Source organism: Pinus tabuliformis, chromosome J (genome assembly GCF_031772625.1).
Source record: "Pinus tabuliformis cultivar Carrire ecotype Pingquan chromosome J, CPIR1, whole genome shotgun sequence".
Taxonomy (NCBI): Eukaryota; Viridiplantae; Streptophyta; class Pinopsida; order Pinales; family Pinaceae; genus Pinus; species Pinus tabuliformis.
This window is the reverse complement of record NC_142295.1, coordinates 587,585,631-587,607,916: the sequence shown is the minus strand read 5'-3', so window position 1 is coordinate 587,607,916 and position 22,286 is coordinate 587,585,631. Positions and strand designations below refer to the sequence as shown.

The 22,286-nt window shown below is 38.5% G+C and overlaps 1 pseudogene; it reads left to right on the top strand.

Moving 5' to 3' along the window:
- The first annotated feature begins 18,549 nt into the window (after positions 1 to 18,549).
- LOC149228351 (mitochondrial uncoupling protein 4 pseudogene) lies at positions 18,550 to 19,198 on the top strand (annotated as a pseudogene).
- Positions 19,199 to 22,286: the final 3,088 nt, after the last annotated feature.

Below are 22,286 nucleotides of genomic sequence, written 5' to 3'. Positions count from 1 at the left end.
AGTAGCTACGACAAGCTTTTTTAATAAAATGTAACATGTATTTATCCTTTTATTATACAAAAATATCAGAATGCCACGTCTTTGTGTGCTGTCAACCTTTGTCCATGTGTGAAGACAAAAACTCCTCCAAGCTGTCTGACATATTTTGGACTGTAGTGAATGTGTTCACTTTATGACAAAATTTTAAAGTTGCATTCGAATACATGTTTCCTCCACCTGTATTAACTTTGCTGAAGATTGATAATTTTGAAGGATCCCTTGAAGATATTCCCTTTTCAACATTTCCACTTGCAGTTCAAAACTAGTGACTGAGATTGGATTATTTAGCTTCAGCTGCTACGAAACCGCTGTTCTGGCTGAAAAATATGGCTTGGGACAGAGCTCATAATTTCTCACAGAAAATGTATTTGGAAAAACTGAAGGAGGTTTTTGTGAACCAATCCGTGCTTAACAAAAACCTCTCTTGGTTTTTTGAAACACCTTCCCTACCGCCCAGAATCTATCTTTGAAAAGCAGGTGTAAAACAGGAAATTAAAAACTGCACCTACAGCAGTTTCGTAGCGCAACTTTTAGTCACTCGTTCTTCCCAGCTCATAATCAATTTGAAGAAACTGAAAGAGGTTTTTCTAGTTCAGTATGTTAGGAATAAAAACCTCTTTCAATTTTCGAAAATATTCTTTCAGCTGCTCTAAATATCTCCTGGAAGTTGACTACTTAAAACAGAGAAATATGCCTGTAAAAAACATTACCTATAGCAGTTTCGTAGCACGCTACGAAACTGCTGTGTAATTTCAAAAACACAGCTTACATGCCAAATTCGACTGTCTTGAGCTTTTTTATCTTGAAATGTCCTTCTCATCTGCCTTGAAACTATGCAGAGGCACCAATTTTCAAGGAAAACTTCACAAAGGTAATTCATATCAAAATACCATGGGAATACAAATACCCCAGTCCTCTGGCTATTTGAAGCATAATATCTATTGCCCTTGGAAGTGAAAATGGGATTCTCTTGCGAGGAGAAGAATTCTCGTTGATGAAGCTACGAAGATCCTTATGCATCAATTTTGTCACCAGACAGCACTCACTTCTGTCTTTATCTACAAACGAGCTTAATGCCTGCAAAAGATTTGGGTGCAGAAGCTTAGACATTGCAGAGACCTCATGCAGAAATATTTCCACATTGGTAAACATATGCATCATTGCAAAATTCTCTCCCATCCAGATAATCTCTTTGACTTCACCAAAGCTTCCGCTTCCAATTATTTTCTTCACATGCAAGTCTTTGCAGGAAACCTTTAAAGGAACCCCTGTTCTAACCTCTGACATGAGAGCTTCCCTTGCACTTGCAACAGTGCCAAAATAAATGATGTGATATCCACAGTCTGATCCCTTGTTTATCCACTGATTACCACAAAAGGCTTCTTCCAAGGAAAGAATGCTCCAGATAAACCCAATGAAACACCATCTGCTGGGGTACTAAAAAACCTTATAAACTGACAACTGTTGATGCAAACCCAATGGATTTTGATAAACATGACAGCTGGGAAAGAATGACTATGGATTCGAACAAATCCCCAATTTCGTAGCGCAGCCAGTGCAAAATATGAATTATGCGCTACGAAATCACCTAAAACATGCTGCGCTGCGAAACTGCCAAAAGGATTTATGTGTTGCAAAACACTTTGTCCTCAAGCTAGTGTGAGCTATTTTGGCATCAGAATTTTCAGTGATAACAGAAACAAAACACATCACACAACCCTTTACATAGCGAGTCACAATGTTTTCCATATGAAGCCAAAAACAAAATCTTTGTACATGACATAAAGTCTTTTCGACACCAAAGTGTCCAGACACAAGAGAGGTGTGGGCCTCTCGAATTACATGTACTCTTTCCCACTGTGGGAATACACAATTTACAAGGTGATACAACATTTTCCCCTGCAAGTGATAGTTGTCCACCTGTGAACTATGGGTTAGTTTTGCATAAATCTCCTTAAAGTCATCATCGTTAGCATATTGTTCAGCATAACTTTCAAAAGACAATGAAGCATTATGAAAAATAATAGAAGCAAAAATAGGAGGGCGAGATATCATATCTGATCTGAATTTGAAACTACTTGAAATTTGTTTACAAGGTATTCAATTCAGAACTAAACATGTTTAAAAGATTTCCATGTCTTGCAGAAAGAAAACACATGAAATTTTCAGCTGTTCATGACCCATTTAAGCATAGCAGAGTTATTTCCTTTTACTATTTAACACATTAAAATGAATTTGTTCTGCAAAATAAATCAACCACAAATGCAAAAGAAGTTGATAAAGCAGTTCACCCCCTCTAGGGCTACGTCTGCTGGGTCCAAAGCTCCCAACCGGGCTTGTCCTTGTTTTTATTAAATGCTCAAATTGAAAATACAGCTGAATAGAAGCATCTACAGGAGAAATAGATGGTAAAAATGGATTCAGAACACTTGAATCCTTCAGGATTGACTATTGGATCACCTCCAATGGATACCTGCAACCCTATACAGTCTTCACAAAACTGGGCCCTGGTGGCTCCTAGAACTTTAACGGCTCCAACACCTTTGCAAATGACCTCATATGGCTGTAAGACCTGCACCAATGGCTCTAGAAGGTAGAAAATACCCAAAATAAAAAAAAAAAAATTCGTCCAAAACCGACTTTCCTAGCCAAAGTTATGGCCATTTAAAGTTTCTCCAGTTTTTCCCTAGAAAAACTCCAGCTAACTTTAGTTAACCCCAAATAGCTCCGCCAATTATGGCGGGTCCGCCAAATTTGGCGCTCCTGCCAAAATTTTGCCAACTTAATTGCAATTACATTTAATGTTTGGTGGTTGCCTCGGATTTCGTGCCAAGCGGAATATTCCTTTTTTATTTTTTTTTTGAAAAATTAAAATTTCTAATGTTATGGACAAATTCTTCTTTTTGCCATAACTTCCTCATACGGCGACTGTTTTTCGAACCGTTTGCAGCGCTGGAATCGGGAAGACGAGCACTTTCCAGTCATTCAACTTTGAACTAGTTCTAAGCACTTTAAATTTTGAGCATTTTACGACACTTAGGACATGAGCACCTGATCACGCCTCCCCATTGGGAAGCTTTTGGACCCCAAAAGCCTTCAACTACCTGTTAAAGAGGTGAGGGTATAGCTCCCTCACTCTGTCCACCTCCATCCACTTTGCCTTGTTCGGTTTGCTGCCTTTGAAACCAACCCGAACATAATCTACACTGCCCCTCCTTGAAGTGCGTGTCCTTCTGTCAAGGATTGTATCTTCTTTCAGCTCATCTAAGAATTCTGGCGAGAAATCTTCTATAGATGGCAGCCGAACAACATTTTCATGATCAGCAATCAAAGGAGGTTCATACAAACGTAAGTTCTCCACATTAACAACAGAATACATTTGCATGTAGGAAGGCAAATCTAATTGGAAAGCATTATTTCCAACCTTCTTGAGGATTTTGAATGGACCATAACGAATAGGCTTCAACTTTTTACCTTCTCCTTGCATCCTTTCCTTACTAATGTACAGCCATACCTCATCTCCTTCTTGAAACTTGTGATCGACTCTATGCTTGTCGTGTCTTTCCTTGTACTTGCCTTGACTCTTCTCAAGCTGTTCTTGAATTTGTTGATGTATTTGCTGAATTCTTTCAATGAATGAATGAGCTTTGTCAATGTCACTATGTCCCTCAATGGCAACATCTTTCTCAAGAATGAAATCAAGAGGTGATTTTGGCAAGTAACCAAAACAAGCTTCAAACAGTGAGGTGTTTGTGGAAGAGTGCTTGGCACGATTGTAAGCATGTTGTATGTAGTGCAAATGTTCATCCCAAAGCTTGGGATGCTTGCTGCAATAACCTCTCAAGAGGTGCACAATGGTTCTGTTCACAACTTCGGTTTGTCCATCTGTTTGCGGATGGAAAGCAGTACTTTTCTTCAACTTTGTGTCCATCATCTCCCATAGGTTGGACCAAAAATTCCCCACAAATCTGGAATCCCTGTCACTAATAATGGAAGTAGGCAAACCAAAGTGAATCCATACATGATGAAAAAATAATTCAGCAGTTTGTTCAGCAGTTATAGTTTTCTTACAAGGCATAAGTATACACATTTTGCTGAAACGATCAACTACTACATATAAATAATCACGCTGCTTTCTAGATTTTGGCAAACCTCTTACAAAATCCATAGAGATGCTCTCCCATAGTCTAGAAGGTACCGGCAAAGGAGTATACAAACCAAGCTTCCTGTTGCTAGGCTTGCTGGTAGCACATAATGAACAACCTCTTATGAACCTTGAAACAGAATCTACCATGCGAGGCCAATAGCAATACCTCTGTAGATGTGCAACTGTTTTGCTCACACCAAAATGGCCAGCAATAAGAGAAGAATGAGCTTCTCTTATGACATTTATCCTCTCCCCCTGTGGTATACACAACTTGCCCAAATGAAACAGCAAATTGTTATACATGTGATAGTCATTTTCCTCTACATGATTTCCTTTACTCAAGTTAGCATACACATCTTTAAAGTCATCATCAGATGCATATTGTTCTATGTAACTATCATGTACAATGGAATCATTCTTAAGTAAAGTAACAACACCAATAATAGGCCTTGAAAGCATATCAGCAACCTTATTCAAAGTACCTTTCTTATACCTTATTACCAAATGGAACTGTTGCAAGAAGCCCATCCATCTGAAGTGTCGTGACTGTTGTAACTTGCTTTGTGATTGCAAGTATTGTAAGGGCTGATGGTCGGTATGTATAACAGTTTCTTTGTCCATCAAGTAGTGTTTCCACTTTTTGACGCTTTGTACCAACGCATACAACTCCTTATCATATGTAGGATAATTTACAACAGCACCATTAAAAGTTTTAGAATGAAAAGCAATAGGCTTACCATGTTGTAGAAGAACTGCACCCATAGCATAATCACTAGCATCAGTTTGTATCTCAAATGGCTGTCTCAAATCCGGTAATGCAAGGACTGGAGCTGAACTAATCTTCTCTTTCAAAGATTCGAAAGCTTTTTGTTGCTTGCCTCCCCATTGGAAAGCGTGCTTCACACTTGTCACTGCATGCATAGGAGCTTCCATAGAAGAGAAGTTAGAGGTAAACTTCCTCCAATATTGAGCTGCACCCAAAAAACTTCTTACCTCTGTTATGGATTTGGGAGTAGGCCACTTCACAATAGCCTCAATCTTAGCAGGATCAATTCTCAAAGCACCTCCTCCTACTATGTGTTCCAAATAAACCAAATAAGTCTTTCCAAATTCACACTTTGACATTTTAAGAAATAACTGATTCTTCTTCAAAACATCAAGTACTTTTCTAACATGCATGACATGATCTTCTCTAGACTTGCTGAAAATTAAGATGTCATCTAAGTAGACAATAACGAAATCATCAAGAAAAGGACGCAAGACATCATCCATTACCCGCATGAAAGTTGCAGGTGCATTGCACAAACCAAACGGCATCACAAGCCACTCAAAGAGTCCTTGTTTGGTTTTAAAGGTTGTCTTCCAAATGTCACTTTCTTCAATTCTTACTTGATGATATCCACTGCGCAAGTCTAGCTTAGTGAAATATCGAGCATCTTTCAGCTGATCTAGAAAATCATCTATCCTTGGGAGTGGGTAACGATTCTTTACCGTTATCTTGTTCAAGACCCTGAAATCAACACACATACGCCAAGTGCCATCTTTCTTTGGAATCAATACAATCGGTGACCCACATGGTGAAGTACTTGGCCTTATGAAACCCTTGTCCAACAAGTCCTTGATTTGCTTCTTTATTTCAGCATTCTCCATAATAGACATGTGGTACATGCCTATGTTTGGAAGAGGACAATCTGGATGCAAATGGATTTCATGTTGAATCTCCCTCTTAGGAGGCAAACCTGTAGGCTCCTGAAACATCTCATGATATGCATCAACTACATCATACATATCTGATTTAAGTTTTGGATCACAATTGTCAAATGACTCATGATTCACATCAACCTTGGGCTTAATCATAAGAAGAACAAAATTCTTACTTGAATTGACCAGCCTTTTTACCTGTCTTGCATTCACCATCGTTATATTTGTCTTCTTGCGATGAGCTCTAACAATGAACTCCTTGCCATCTTTGAACATATGATATTTGTTTTCGTGGCGATGAAAGATAGCTTTCTTGTCAAACAAGTAAGGACTTCCCAAAACAATTCCTGCTATATCAAAAGGTACCACATCAAGTTCAACTGTGTCAATAAAATGTGCAGTAATTGCAAAGCGCAATGTGCACTTTCTTGAAACTTGTAAATTTGCATCCTTGCAAATCCATCCAAGTGGATATGGCTTCGGATGTGGAACGGTCTCAAGTTTAAGCTGCTTGACCAAGTCCTCTGATATAAGGTTTGCTTGTGACCCACTATCAAAAAGTGTGTCAATTTTAGTATGTTTTGAAATCACCCTCACATGAAACAGTTCAATTCTTTCTTCCTCATTAGGAGCTTGTACATGGCAGTTTGAGGTACTAGTGCTGGCTTGAGTTTCAATTTCTTTTCCCTTCAAGTTTTTCAAACCCATGGCTGCAATTTTGGTTTCATCACCTGAATCTTCCCCTAAATCTTGTGGTGTAGATGTAGTAGCAGCAGTTTTCTGTTTCCCTTTAAATTTGTTAAATTGAGGTCTTTTCTCAAGATATAATTTCCAACAGTTTTTCTCCTCATGGCCTGGTTTAGAACAGTGCTTACAGATCACTTTCTCACTCTCCTGTTTGACAGATGCATTCTTTTTTCTCTTTCCCTTGGAGGTTTTCTCTTTGTTTTTCCCCTTGGGGGGCTTGTTTCTACCCTCTTCAAATGTGTTTTTTCCCCTTGCCTCTAAATGGGTAGCTTGGACACAAACCTTGTCCATGCTAGTAGGGTTAAACATCAAGATGGTGTGTCTAAGGTAGCTATGCAAGCCACCGATGTATTTCAGCAAGGTTTCTTGGGTTTGTAAATCTATCCCTAACAAGAGAGCTCTTCTCCTGAATTCTTGGGTGTAGTCTTGGACACTCTAACCCTTAAGTTGTCTGAAATTTTGCCAATTCATAATGGCTTTCTGCATGTGAGCAAGAGGATAAAACTGTTTTCTAATGGCTAACAGAAATTTAGGCCATGTTAAGGTAACCTTACCAAATTTTTTGATCTCCTCTTTAGTCTTGGCCTCCCACCAGACCAGTGCTGCTCCATCCATTCTCAAAGAAGCCAACTGAATCTTTGTGGCATCATCATGCATATTTTGGATCCTCAAGTAAACTTCCAACTGCCTAATCTAGTTGTCAAGCTTTTCTGCATTCACTTCACCATTAAACATAGGTAATTCGAATTTTACATCAAGCTTCAAAAAAGGACTTTTTCCAGAGGATCTATGCTTATGAACAGAAGAAGACAAAGATGAAGAGGAAGAAGGTGAAGATGGGGGTGGTGGATCACCATTTCCTCCATGTCCTTTCTTGGAATGATCATCATCCTTCTTACCTCCTGAAGAGCCCTCTCCTTCATGTGGATGTTTGGACCCTTCTCCAGCCAATTTCTCATTTCTTTCTTGGTACAATATCCTCACCATTTCAGTGAGGTCCAAGAAAGCCTTTCTGAAGACTCTTTCTTCTTCTCTTGGATCTGTCTCTATAGGAATTTCTCCTTCATGTTCAGACATCCTTGAAGCTTCTGCTGAGACTCTTGAGGGTGAAATTGAAGGTGGAGGTGATGGCTCTCTGGCCTTCCTTGACTGAGGATTCTCTCGTTCTCTAGTCAACTGTCCTTCCCCTCTTTTGAGTTTCAACCTGGTAAGCATCAATACTTTGCAAGACAGTTAGAAGATCTTTGCACAAAACCCTGAGCTCTGATACCAACTTGATCTGAATTTGAAACTACTTGAAATTTGTTTGCAAGGTATTCAATTCAGAATTAAACATGTTTAAAAGATTTCCATGTCTTGCAGAAAGAAAACACATGAAATTTTACTTTGGGAAAAGTATTTTCTGTAATAACTGGTGGGTGGTAGTTGCAATATGAAGTCCTGAATTACTTTTGAGATAATTGTAGCATTTAAAGGGGATTTGTGCTTGTAAATCAGAAATGTTATGTGCTTGGGTTTATTTCAGATGTGGAAATTATTCAGTTTTTTCTGATGGTCCCAAACAGGTCTTCAGGGTTTCCATGCCCTGTGCATGTTGTTGTTGGACACGACAATTACATCCAATTCTACAAAAAATGTTGTTCTTTGTGAAATATAAAGGACCTTTTTATTTGTGTGAAATCCAGGTATTGTAACCGCTGCTCTGATACCAACTTGATCTAAATTTGAAACTACTTGAAATTTGTTTGCAAGGTATTCAATTCAGAATTAAACATGTTTAAAAGATTTCCATGTCTTGCAGAAAGAAAACACATGAAATTTTCAGCTGTTCATGACCCATTTAAGCATAGCAGAGTTATTTCCTTTTACTATTTAACACATTAAAATGAATTTGTTCTGCAAAATAAATCAACCACAAATGCAAAAGAAGTTGATAAAGCAGTTCACCCCCTCCAGGGCTACGTCTGCTGGGTCCAAAGCTCCCAACCGGGCTTGTCGTTGTTTTTATTAAATGCTCAAATTGAAAATACAGCTGAATAAAAGCATCTACAGGAGAAATAGATGGTAAAAATGGATTCAGAACACTTGAATCCTTCAGGATTGACTATTGGATCACCTCCAATGGATACCTACAACCCTATACAGTCTTCACAAAACTGGGCCCTAGTGGCTCCTAGAACTTTAACGGCTCCAAAACCTCTGCAAATGACCTCAGATGGCTGTAAGACCTGCACCAATGGCTCTAGAAGGTCGAAAATACCCAAAATCAAAAAAAAAATTCGTCCAAAACCGACTTTCCTAGTCAAAGTTATGGCCATTTAAAGTTTCTCCAGTTTTTCCCTAGAAAAACTCCAGCTAACTTTAGTTAACTCCAGATAGCTCCGCCAATTATGGCGGGTCCGCCAAATTTGGCGCTCCTGCCAAAATTCTGCCAACTTAACTGCAGTTACATTTAATTTTTGGTGGTTGCCTCAGATTTCGTGCCAGCGGAATATTCCTTTTTTAATTTTTTTTTTGAAAAATTAAAATTTGTAATGTTATGGACAAATTCTTCTTTTTGCCATAACTTCCTCATACAGCGACCGTTTTTCGAACCGTTTGCGGCACCGGAATCGGGAAGACGAGCACTTTCCAGTCATTCAACTTTGAACCAGTTCTAAGCACTTTAAATTTTGAGCATTTTACGACACTTAGGACATGAGCACCTGATCAATATCAGCCACTTTATTGCTAGTGCCCTTCTTATACTTTATTACCAAATGATACTATTGAAGAAAACCCATCCACTTGAAATGACGAGATTGATGCAACTTGGTTTGTGATTGAAGGTACTGCAAGGGCTGATGATCCATATGGATGATGGTCTCCTTGCCGATCAGGTAGTGTTTCCACTTTTTCACACTCTACACCAAGGCATAAACCTCCTTGTCATAAGTGGGATAGTTTATCACAGCTCGAGAAAAATTCTCAGAATGGTAACAAATCGGCTTCTTTTGCTGCATCAGTACAGCTCCCATGGCATAACCGTTGGCATTAGTTTCGATCTCGAATCGCTGTTGGAGATCGGGTAAGGCTAAGACTAGCACGATGCCGATATTTTCCTTCAATGTTTCGAAGGAATTATGTTGTCTTCCTCCCCATTGGAAGACATGTTTCACACTTTTCAATGTGTGCAGAGGTGCTGCAATAACAGAGAAATTAGCAATAAATTTCCTCCAATACTGGACTACACCTAAAAAGCTACAGAGCTCGGTTACACTAGTAGGCTTAGGCCAATTTACAATTGCTTCAACTTTAGAAGGATCAATCTTTAACTGACCATGACCAACAATATGACCTAAGTAACCCAAAGAGGTTTTCCCGAACTCACACTTCGACAATTTTACAAAGAGTTTTTCTTTTTTCAGTACATCAAGCACTTTCTTTACATGAAACACATGTTCAACCCAAATTTTACTAAAGACAAGTATATCATCTAAATATACAAGAACAAATTCATTAATGAAAGGCCGAAAGAGATCATTCATGACCCTCATAAAAGTGGTTGGAGCATTGCAAAGTCCAAATGGCATCACCATCCATTCGAACAGCCCCTGTTTGTTCTTGAAGGCGGTTTTCCGCACGTCCTGCTCTGCAATTCGAACTTGGTGATAACCACTGCGCAAATCCAATTTGGTGAAATAAACAGCAGTCTTTAACTAATCTAATAAGTCGTTAATGCGTGGAAGAGGGTAACGATTTTTCACCGTGATCTTGTTTAATGCGTGGTAATCCACACACATCCTCCATGTGTCATCTTTCTTTGGGACTAAGATAATCAGTGAGGCACACGGAGAAGTGCTCGGCCTAATGACCCCTTGGTCCAGCAATTCGTGCACCTGTTTCTTGATTTCCTCCATCTCAATGGTCGAAATCCTGTACATGCCAATATTTGGCAAAGGAACGTCATGCTGCAAATGGATTTCATGTTGGATTTCCCTCTTCGGAGGTAATCCCTTTGGTTCCTGAAACAACTCATCATAATTAGAAATTAATTCAAATAATTCTTGTTTATGTTCCTGATCGTAGCCCTAGAAAGCATCAGCTAATTCTGCCTCTTTTTCCCTTACAACCATAAGAATGCAACCCTTACTGGAATTCAACAATCTTTTCATTTGTCCAGTGCTTACAAGGCTGGCATTGATTTTATTTTGATGAGCCCTTACTATATATTCTACCCCATATTTTGTGATTTGGTATTTGTTTTCTTGACGGAAAAAGACTGCCTTTCTATCATATAGATACTGACTCCCCAACACCATGCCACAGATATCCAATGGGATTACATCGAGTTCTACTTTGTCCACTAGCTTAGAAGCGATTACAAATTTGACTTTACGCTGCTTGGTTACATTCAGTTTTGCTTTATCATGTATCCATGCAAGCGGGTAAGGTTTCAGATGTGGTTTTGTTTCTAAGCCAAGTTTCTTTACCAAGGATTCTGTGATTAAATTTGCTTGTGATCCAGTATCAAACAGAGTTCCGAATTTAGTATGATTTACAATAACTCTGATATGAAACAGTTCAATTCTCTTTCGATCATTAGGAAGGGACTCATTTATAGAACTAGTGCCTTTATGCGATTCAAAATTAACATGAGTTGTAAGAGTACCTTTCGTTCGCGCTGCTGTGATCAACGCTTCATCTCCCAAGTCCGATCCAAGGTCTTGCTGCGTAGTTGCCACTGTCTTCTTCTTCCCTTTTCCTCCATACTTCTTTGGATGCTTTTCTGGGTGCTTCTTCCAACAATGATCATCATCGTGGCTTTCCTTTTTGCAGTGATTGAAATACGATCTTTCTCCTTCTTTGGCCGCTGCCATCTTCTTCTCCTTTCTTTTCCATTTCTCTTTAGATTTTCCATTAGGAGGTTTGAACGGTGGTTTTCTGGACTGATCATCTCTTTCATTTTTGCCCCTGTTCTCAATATGAATTGCCTTTACACTAGCTGAGTCAATAGTGGTTGGTTCAAACAACAACAATGAATGCCTAATGCAGCTATGCAATGAGCCAATATACTTAGTTACAACTTCAGGTGTATCAAGTGCAATACCCAAATTCAGTGCTTGATTTCTAAACTCCTACGTAAAACTCTGAACATCCTGACCTTTGCCTTGCCTTAAATAATTCCAATTCATTAAAGCTTTTTTCTTGTATCCGAAGGGATAAAACTGTTCCTTTAACACAGAAATAAAATCAGGCCATGAAGAAAAGAGGTTACCCACATTCTTACTATGCTACAATTTTCTCTCCCACCAAATGAGAGCGGTGCTGCTCAGCCATAGAGAGGCCTGCTGAATCTTTGCCTTATCCTCCACAATCTGTTGAATCCCGTAGTAGACCTCAATCTGCCTAATCCAATTACTAAGCTTTTCTACATTGCTTTCACCATTAAACATGGGAAGATCAAATTTCACATCTACTCTAAAGAAAGGTTTCTTAGATGCATCCTTTGAATTTCTACGATTATGGTGGTGAGAGGAAGGAGAACCTTCACTCGCAGAAGGAGAAGGATGGGGTTCTTCTCCACCATTCCCATGTGCTGAACCTTGTTCTTATGGGTTTCTCTCCTCTGCTTTCTCCAGCCTTAAAACCAGCGTATCGACATTCTCTGCCATTGAATAGAAGGTCTTACGGAAATTGCGCTCCTCTTCAAAATGAGCTTCATCTTCCATGTTTCTCCTTCGATGTGCACGCCTCTCTTTGGGATCGAAAGGCTCTAATTCCCCTTCGCCTCTTCGGATTCCGTCTCTTGTTAGCATAAAAATATGTAATTCACATCTAAAAAGACCTGCTATGATACCACTTGATCCAGTGATCTTTTGCTTATAGATGTATCAAAAGAATCACATGTAGAAATTGCAGATTATCACAGAAATTAATGTGCACACAAGAAAGAAGAAGAAAAACACATAAAGGCACGACAAGAAGGCAACAAGACTTGATAACAAAGTTCGTCCAACTCGGACTACGTCTCTGGGCCCTGCTCAATCAATTGGGAGGCCTTTGTTCATTAAATGGCATGAAAAGAAGAGAATTACAATCAATAGTACATAAAAGGAGGCTTATACCTCCATTTTGGAAAATGGCTCTGAAATGGAGACCTCATATGGAGAAAAGGACAACACCACTGCGTCTGTGGCATCGAGAGGGGCAAAACCATATAAAATTCACCCAATTCATACAAAATGATCAATTGGCCCTCCGACAAGCTGTTTCCTTGTACTATGTGCTGAAAATCCTCTCCCCCTGCGCTTTTCCAATCATCGGGCTTTATAATACAATCCTGCTTAAAAATAGAAGGTCGGTTTTTTTAGAATAGAAGTCGTTCAGTAGAAGGATTGGCGGGCACAACAAAACCCCAAAGATAGATTTTTATTGTTTAAAACGATAATACACAAAAACCCGTCAAACACTAATAATTTCGACCAAAACCTTAAAAACCGGATCTCAAAGTTTACCAAATCGGGCTCATAGACCCATCGGGTCCGACCCCCATATCGCAATCGACACATCGCTCTGTCAATAGTCCCGTTAGCGGGGATTGTCGATTGTCGATATCGGCATCGACATCCCACGCATACAACGGCCTGGGGTTCTAGTTTTGCCAATCGTCGATCGACCAATCGTGATCGTAAGTCGACTCTGCTCGATTTTGACCGCTCCATCCCTATATCGCCAATTTCTTGCCCTCGATTGTGATTTAGTCGGAGATCACTGATCGGGGATTCCACTGCGCTTCTTTAAGTCCGCCCCTTTGACTTCTCCTATTGCGATTTTCCTTCTAAAGGCTTTAAGTCCATTTTTAAGAGAAAATGCCTCATTTTCAAAGGAACTAAGGCAAACTCTTTCTGCCACAACTTCATCATCCGGACTCGGATTGGAGTGTCGTTCACACCATTGGAATCAGGGCAATGAGCACTTCGATCTGATGTCAGGATACTTGCTTTTCTGCCACTTGAATATCTACTCCTCAAGGAAAGAGAGATATGTCTAAGGTTCAATGTCATCATTGTCACAAATTTGGTCACTATAGACACGGTTGTCTTGAAAGATCAAATGATAAAAAGAGAAAAGGAAAGCAACATACCACCATAACAAACTTTGAAGAACTTCCAAAAAGACCAAAGAATGAAGATTCATGTACCAAAGGTTTCTTTTATTTTTCCACTCTTACAGGTTCTATTATAGATAGTGATGATTTGTGTGTAGTAGACAGTAGTGCCTCAAGGAACATGATAGGAGATCATGACAACCTCACTAGTCTAATGGAAATGAGACTATCTCAAAAGGTAGAACTTGGAGATAACAACCATTATGCAGCAAAAGGCATTGGGAAGGCTTCCATTGAGTTGGAATCAAGTGAAAAAGATTCATCTTAGCAACATACTATATGTACCAATTTTTAAAAATAATTTGGTTTCCATTTCATCCTTGGAAGATAAAGGGAATAAAGTAGCATTTGTTGACGGAAAATTTCTTGTATGGCCTAAGCGTTCTAGTATAAATGTTGCTAGAATAATTGAATTTTGTAAAGGAAGGTTATATAGACTCTTGAAACAACCTGCTCAAGCATTAATATATAATGACATTAATCCATGTGAGATTTGGCATATAATATATTCACACCTTCACGATATAGCTTTTCTTGCCTTAAAACATATGGTTTAGGTGCTCTAGATTTGTAGGTAGAACATGAAGAAGTCTGTGAAGGATGTGCATTTGGTAAAAATGTCAAGAAGCCCTTTCCCAGAAGTGAAAGTAGGTCCAAAGAAATTTTGGATCTAGTCCATTATGATGTTTGTGGTCTATGCCAATAAAGTCTCTTGGAGGCTCCTTGCACTATGTAACCTTTATTGATGATTTCTCTCATAAGACATGGATCTAGTTCATGAAGACAAAGGACGAAGTCTTTAACAAGTTTCAGGAATTTAAAGCTAAAGTGTAAAACTTGACGAGAAAGGAAATCAAGATCCTTAGATATGATAATGGAGGAGAATACACTTCCAAGGAGCTTGTTGCCTTGCATAAACAAGTTGGGATTAAGAGTGAGTTGATAGTCCCTTATAATCCACAACAAAATGGAGCTGCTAAAAGAAAGAACATAACCATCAAAGAATCTATCAAGGAAATGTTGCATGATCAAGACTTGCTTACGTTTCTATGGAGTGAAGCATCAATGATAGTTGTTTATATCCAAAATAGGCGTCCTCATCAAAATTTGAAAGACAAGACTTCTAAAGAAGCATTCACTGGACATAAACGATATGTTCGTCACTTGAGAATATTTGGTTGTCCTGTCTATATACATATCCCGTTTAATTCAATATATGTGTATATCTTCATTTATTGTATTCATTGATTTTTTTCTTGATCTGATTAAAACTCTTCGCTCTTTTTCCTCGCGAATTTATTGTCAATTCTAAGTTTGGTAATATATAGACTTGAGTAAAATGCAGTTTAGCTTGAGGAAACTTAAGTGTGACTATTTTCAATTTACAATAAAGTCAACGAATGGTCTATGGGATAGAGAACTCACTCTTTAGCAACTTTTCTTCATATTTCATGTTAATGATGATTATGCTAAATGTAAAAGGAATTCCCTTCTCAAGAGCTTTTGCAAACTTTTACAGTTGTATTGAAAACCACTATGAAATACTTTGATTTTCTAAAGGGATTAGATTCATATTTCATTAAGAAGGTGATTGAATATGAATTTATTCAAACATTTAGTACCCAATCCAAGTCACTACTATCTTATTGTTTTTCACAAAGGTTGAGGTTGGGATAGTGGGAGCATAGGACTTGAATGACTCCTGCAAACCATGTACAATATCTAAACATTGAGATGACTTGAAAAATGAGAAAAATCAAGAGCAATAACCACAAGGATTAGCCATTTGAATTGTTTCATTTCTTGTTTTATTAACATAGAGGCTTTGCTTATTGTAATTTTGTTGTTGAAAATGCAATATTTAAATTAATTGAAACCCATCATCATACAAAATCCATGTTTTCGGTTGCAACTTGTACAACATATTTATAGATTCAATGTAATACATAAATAATGGATGGAAGTGAAAGTATGAAGATGGGTTATACTTTTGGGCCAAATATGGCGATGAAATTTCAATTTTTTCCTCTTTTATCGAATTGAAACCCTCAAAATTCATATAAGCACTATGAATTTTGATTCAGAGTAAAAAGACAAATTGTGGAGAATTATGTTGTTGTCCTAATGATTTTTTTGTAAAAAAATTTCGTGTCATATAATATGTCAATTTTCCATTAAATGAAATGTTTGTCTTTGCAATTTTTCACACATCTTAATAGGCATGCGTGTGTTCATGTAGCATAACTTGGTCTAATATATATATATATATATATATATATATATATATATATAGATATATATATATATATATAAGCATGACCTACACAGAGAGATCTAAGTTTTTCATATTAAAATTTCATTTTTTTATGCAAAAATATATTTTCGGATCATATTGAAGTCTCTTCCAATATATATCGGATCATATTGAAGTGTCCCTTAATGTTCCAAGTTGAAATGACAAAGTTAGTCCGTATCCAAGCAATTTCTTTGAGAAAGTGGTCTTTGGCTTGAGGGGTAGATGGTCCATATACTACCATCAGGTCCATCCATGAACCAGATCCAATAAGCCTGAAGCTGCCTGAGAGGGTAGAATGCATGCCTATCTAATCCTTAAAGATTACCTTATTGGAATCCTAGAGCACCATTACGCTTCCTGCCATCCCGATTGCGTCAATCATCATTACTTCATTGTTACGCCGACAAGACTTTATTGCCTTTGTGATTTTGTTTGTTGTCATTTTAGTCTCTTGTAATAGCACAATATCCAGATTAACTTTGATAATTTTTTCTATCAAAGAGCGGAGCTTACCTTTATTGTTTAAGCCCCATACATTCCATGAGACGATTTGCATTGGGAGGGGGGTAGAGCGGGGCAAATAGTCCGTCAATTGTTCCATTTGAACAGAGTTGAGTAGAAGTTCACCCACTTCGTTGATGGCTTCCTTCGTCGATTTTCTACCTTTTTTCCCCTTGTCATGTACAGGTTGATAAGGACGTGTGAGGGCCAAAAAGCCTTCCTCTTTGCTTGAGCCTGAAGGTGCGGGATCGCCCTCCAGTTTCCCCAAGCACGTGCTCTAGTGGTTGAAGATATTGCGAAAATGTTTAAGTTGATTTACATGGATATCCTTGACATCCGCTTTGAGCCATACCCAGAAAATTTCCAGCATTTTGCGTTCCTCTACCCTAAGGCTGTTGTTTTTTTCCTCCACTTCTAATACTTTTCTTTTATGGCTAATAATCTCCTTAAGTTTTCGATCTTCTTCCATGGATTCCAACGATTTCCTCTTGGGTGTGGCTTTATCCATCTAAGGGACTAGTTGCTTGTCCACTTCCATGGCTTGTAGAGGTGGTTGAGGGGATATTACTGGCTCGACTGTCGTGGGCTCCAATGTCTCAAGAATAGAAAATGGATTTTCATCCCCTCTAAGAGGGGGTTTCTCTTGTGATCGGGGGATCGACCCAGACCTCAAAGGCGACGGATTTTGACGAGCATTAGGGGGCGAAGGTTGAGTCTGGCGCTAATGATTTCTCCTACCCCCTACTTGCTGGTATCCTTCGTCATCTCTCAGGTGGGCTGCTTGTCGAGCTTCCTATGCAATAGTGAGAGGGCAGTCACGAAACAAGTGACAATGTTCATGGCAACGATGACATTTGAAGGGTACATGCTAATAATCCAATCATTGGGTCAATATGTAATCGTGATAGACCATATCTATTGATTTCGGAAGGGGTTGAGAGATATTCATGTGGACACATATGCGGGCATATGAGGCATGTCGTCTTCATTTGGTGATATCTAAGACTTTCACAAATTACCCAATTGCATTCCCAATCCCTTCTAGGATATCAGGTTCCCAAAAATCTTCTAGGAGTGAAAATAACTGGACCCAAACTAGCGCTGCCTGGAATTCTTCTTTTTCCAAGATGTAGCACTCTTCCCAATAAAGTAGGAAAATCCCGACGATGTTCATGAAGTATGGACCATTCTCTAAAATTTATTTGTACTATTTGTAAATCATACCCCAAGAGCATATGTATGGAGTATGGGATCTCTGTGGAGATGAACCTGAATGGTTTTAAGGCTTTCCATATTTGATGCAAATATGGTGAGTCATTCTCGTTATCCCAACAAACACAACAATGTGTGAAAGAGGCTTCTCAAAATTACACAGGATAAAAAAATGATAGATTAGGAATTTATTGGAGACATTATATATGTTAATGTTTATGTCTCTTAGTTGCACCTCATACTCTAAATGAAGTAGATTGGAATGCTATTTATGAGGTATGGAAACAAAGGAAAACTATTTTTTTTTTTTTTTCATTTAGCAAATATATTCATATTTGCAATGATATAAGTCCAAATAATTTTGAAGATCATTAAATAAATAGAATAAACATATATTTACCTTTTCTTAATATAATTTGAGAAAAATACTTATTTATTTATTAAGTTTTAATTTTATAACGTTTTGATGTAATTACTCTTTAAATTTTAAAGATTTAATATGAGGCTATTTTATTTTGACTTTTTTATGAAGGAAGAGAAGCACCCTTTTTTAATAACTTTTCATTTTAAAGATTTAAATGAATATATGTTTTTCCGAATGAAATTAAAACCAACCATTCAAACTTCAAATTTGGTCAATGGTAAGAAAATGCAACTTGAAATAATAAAACCTTCACATTTGGTCAATGGTAAGAAAATGCAACTTGAAATAATAAAACAATGACAATATGCATCGGATCCAGCCTATACCTTTTACCGTGGGTTGGGGGTTTGTTCTTGGGTTGGGCAGTTGAAGAGGTATAGGGTTTTGCTTTTCCAATTTGCAGGGCGCAGCAACAACATCCTCGACATTTCGCTTTTCACACTCAGAGGAAGGATCGGATGCCCAGAAGGAATCAAGGATCCGATCCTTTTCTTGGTGCTGAAGTGGTTCTCGTTCCAAAAAAATGGGCTTCAAGGGTTTTCTGGAAGGAGGGATTGCCTCGGTTGTGGCAGGCTGTAGCAGGCACCCTCTGGATGTGATAAAGGTACGCATGCAGCTACAAGGCGAGCAAAACGTTCGCCCTGCATTCACCTTGGTTAATGTGGGCACTGGTTGCCCAGCTGTGGAATTAGGCCACCAGACTACGCCGGGGCCGATCTCTGTGGGAATCCGAGTGGCTCAGACGGAGGGCGTGTCTGCGCTCTTTTCCGGTGTGTCTGCAACCATGCTCCGGCAGGTCCTGTACTCGACCACTAGCATGGGCTTATTCGAGATTCTGAAGGAGAAGTGGCAGGAGCCGGGTTCGAAATCGGGGAACCTACCACTTGTCAAGAAGATAGCCGCGGGTTTGATCGCTGAGGCATCGGCGCCGCCATGGGCAACCCCGCTGATGTGGCGATGGTGAGGGGTCGAGAAAATTAATATAAAGATATATAGAATATTGAAATTATTTAAAAATAAAATAAAAAATCTAAACTTTTAGAAAGTTAAGTTGTTTAACAATGATTATACATTTTAAGTATAAATATTCAATGAAAATGACGAATTCAAATTTGTTCGAGATATGTAGCTAGTGTTTACGCAAGATATTTTGTATAATGTAGCTAGTGTTTACGCAAGATATTTTGTATAATGAGTGAGTGCAAGGAAAATTTTTAGAGGAAAATATTGAGAGGTAAGTTAATTTTCTAGCTTTTAAAAAAAAAAAAAATATTAATTTTTATTTTTTCTAAAATAAAAAATATTAATTTTTACTTTTTTCTAAAAATGACTCATCCAAATTTTGTAGAATAAAACTATTTTATCTTAAAAATTGTCAATTTTTATAGATATTTTTATATATTTATTATAAATTTGAAATTTTTACAAAAATATTGTTAAGCATTTTACAGTTTGCATATTAGAGACTAGTAAGATTCTTCAAGGTTTCTAAACTATAACATAAATTTCCATCCTTAAAATTTTTTGTGATGGATACTACTTGATCCCCATAACAAAACTGGTCAGCAAATGACGAACAACAAGAAATAGTGTTTTTCTAGGGTTAGGATTTGAATTCTACAAATTTTCTACAAGCCTTGAATTTGCAGTTGTATTATGTGTTTAGCTCAATTATGTATTAAATTTGGTAACCTTTTTCATGAACACCCACGTGGGGAGGGGTGCTAACCCCTCCTACAAATAAGCAATGACTAGGGGAAACCATTCAAATGCCAATAGGTCAAGAGCAAACCATACAAAAGGAAATTCGTGGGAGAATGTAGCCTTGTGGGCCCAATGGCAATCCCGGTTCAAAAGATGATGTTTGTTTCGTACTCGTATACAAAATTACAAGATTTGTTAAGTTAGAGGATGCATTGATAAAAACAATATATAATGTAAATGTAAGACATGTGTTTCATGCCATTTTATTGTTTATCCCTTGAAAGAATGTATATAATACATGTGCTTCATGTCGGATTTAAAAGAGAATTTTGAAATTTGAATTTTCGCCTACAAACAATCAAGTCAACCCTCCCTCAAGTCAAGTCGGCCCCATTGATGAGACACCCATTCGCAAAGGAAGAACACTATATAAAGACATTTAACTTCCTCCACAAAGGCACCATTCGACCTCACACAAGAAAGACAATTTTTGTGCATGCAAGCGAAGGAGACGAAGGAAGAAGAAGGACAAGAAGGATGAATTCATCTTTAGCATCGATCTCTCGCTTTTCTAGCTCATGTGTGTTTATGGGAATTTTTCTGGACAGTATATTATGGGTCGGCTGAATTTATGGGCAAACTGGAAAGTTGAATTTTTGGGTTTTTGGACAGCTTTTGAGAGGCCGAATTTCGACATAAGGAAGATCAGATTAGGTCAAGTTGCTGGGAAAGTTGGAGGCTTGAATTGAGGGCAGTTGACCAGGTTTGACCATAAGCATTGTTGGTTTGTTTGATCTCATAGTTGATTAGCTACATTAGACGTATCTCTTGTTGAATTGAAGAATTTCTCTAAGGAAAAGGTTGTTGGGTTCCCCCCCAAGTGGGGTTTTGTAAAGTTTTGTAGATGTTCTATGCTAAGAGCAATTTCAGTTTTCTCACAGCAATCATACAAGTAGATAAGCAAAATGCAGATAGAACATATAAGCAGATCTTACAGAAGACAAATCAGAAACAAGAAAAATGTATGTGTTTGTTTCGGCGGTCAACAGGATGCTTCAACCAGCAAAGTCTCCTTTGGTCAGTCAGCCCAGCATGTGTCACAACAACCCTCCAACCAATAGATGAGTCAACCCAAGTCAGTTCTACAAAAGTCAACGCTGTCTTGAAAAGTCAACGCAGGGGCAGCAAGCTAAAAATCAACGCAGCAGCAAAACGGTCAACCCTTTGACCTCGATTTTTGTGCCAGGTAGTATGGCCTTCAAAAATCGAACCTCCCACAAGTTTTCAGCTTGTTTGGACCAAGCGTTGACCAAAGTCAACGCTGGTCAAACTTCTGCGAAACCCTAGCAGCAGAAACCCTAGCAGCAGAAAAATCCTCTTCGTCCTTCCCACGTGTGGCTGAAATTCGTCCTCCAGGTAGCTCGTACTTTTTAGGATGAGAGAGGAAGATGTGAGTTGTTTTTTGTGATCAAATTCTCTCCAACTTTTCCTGTATATATATATCCATCAATGAGGGTGTGTGACACATCTGTTGGGCATGTGAGCCTACATTACAAAACTGGCTGACCTTTGCACATATAATTTATTAAGAATAATAAATTCAAAATATAAGTTATGCTCATCGGATTAAGACTATTTTTATATGGATTTTACACCTCTCAGAAAGAGGAATCCAACAAAAATATTAGCCTCTTAATCTGAGCATCAGAACATGGAGTTTGGACCTAGTTGTCCAAATTTAACACTCCCTCTCAACTAGGGAGAACTCCATCTATTAGTGCAATTAACATCGTGAGTCATCCCGCCGAAACTTGCTTTGCTGGCTTCTTTATTTCAGAACAGAAGTGGGTCAGTCACAAAGACATCATTCCCCGACTGACATAATCAGTCCAGAGGTCCCAGACCTCACAAATCTTGATCCCAGATCAAGTGGTTGGACCATGCCATCCTAGATAGAGAGTACGGCAATCTCTGATGCGTCCATCAGTCTTTGCTAATAGTCTCTAGCTTTTCCACACCTCATTGGCCAAATGAGAGGTGCTTCCCATGAGCCCTGAACTCAATGGGTAGGATGCATACGGGGCACAGATTAAATGAGTGGCGAACCAGCTCAATAATCACAAGGGTGGGGCAGAAGCATTATGAGTGCTTATAGCTCCGAGAAGCTATCCCCAAAGCCCCCCAGAGCTCCCAGAGCTCATTGTCCAACAGGACCCACATCATAGGGTCTTTCCACGACACCAAGACTCTCACGGAAGGTTAGGAACTTGACCTTCCCCAGGGGCTTAGTGAGAATATCCGCGACCTGCTCATCAGTTCCTATATGATCGAGCCTTACGACGCCTCGCTGTACCATATCCCGGAT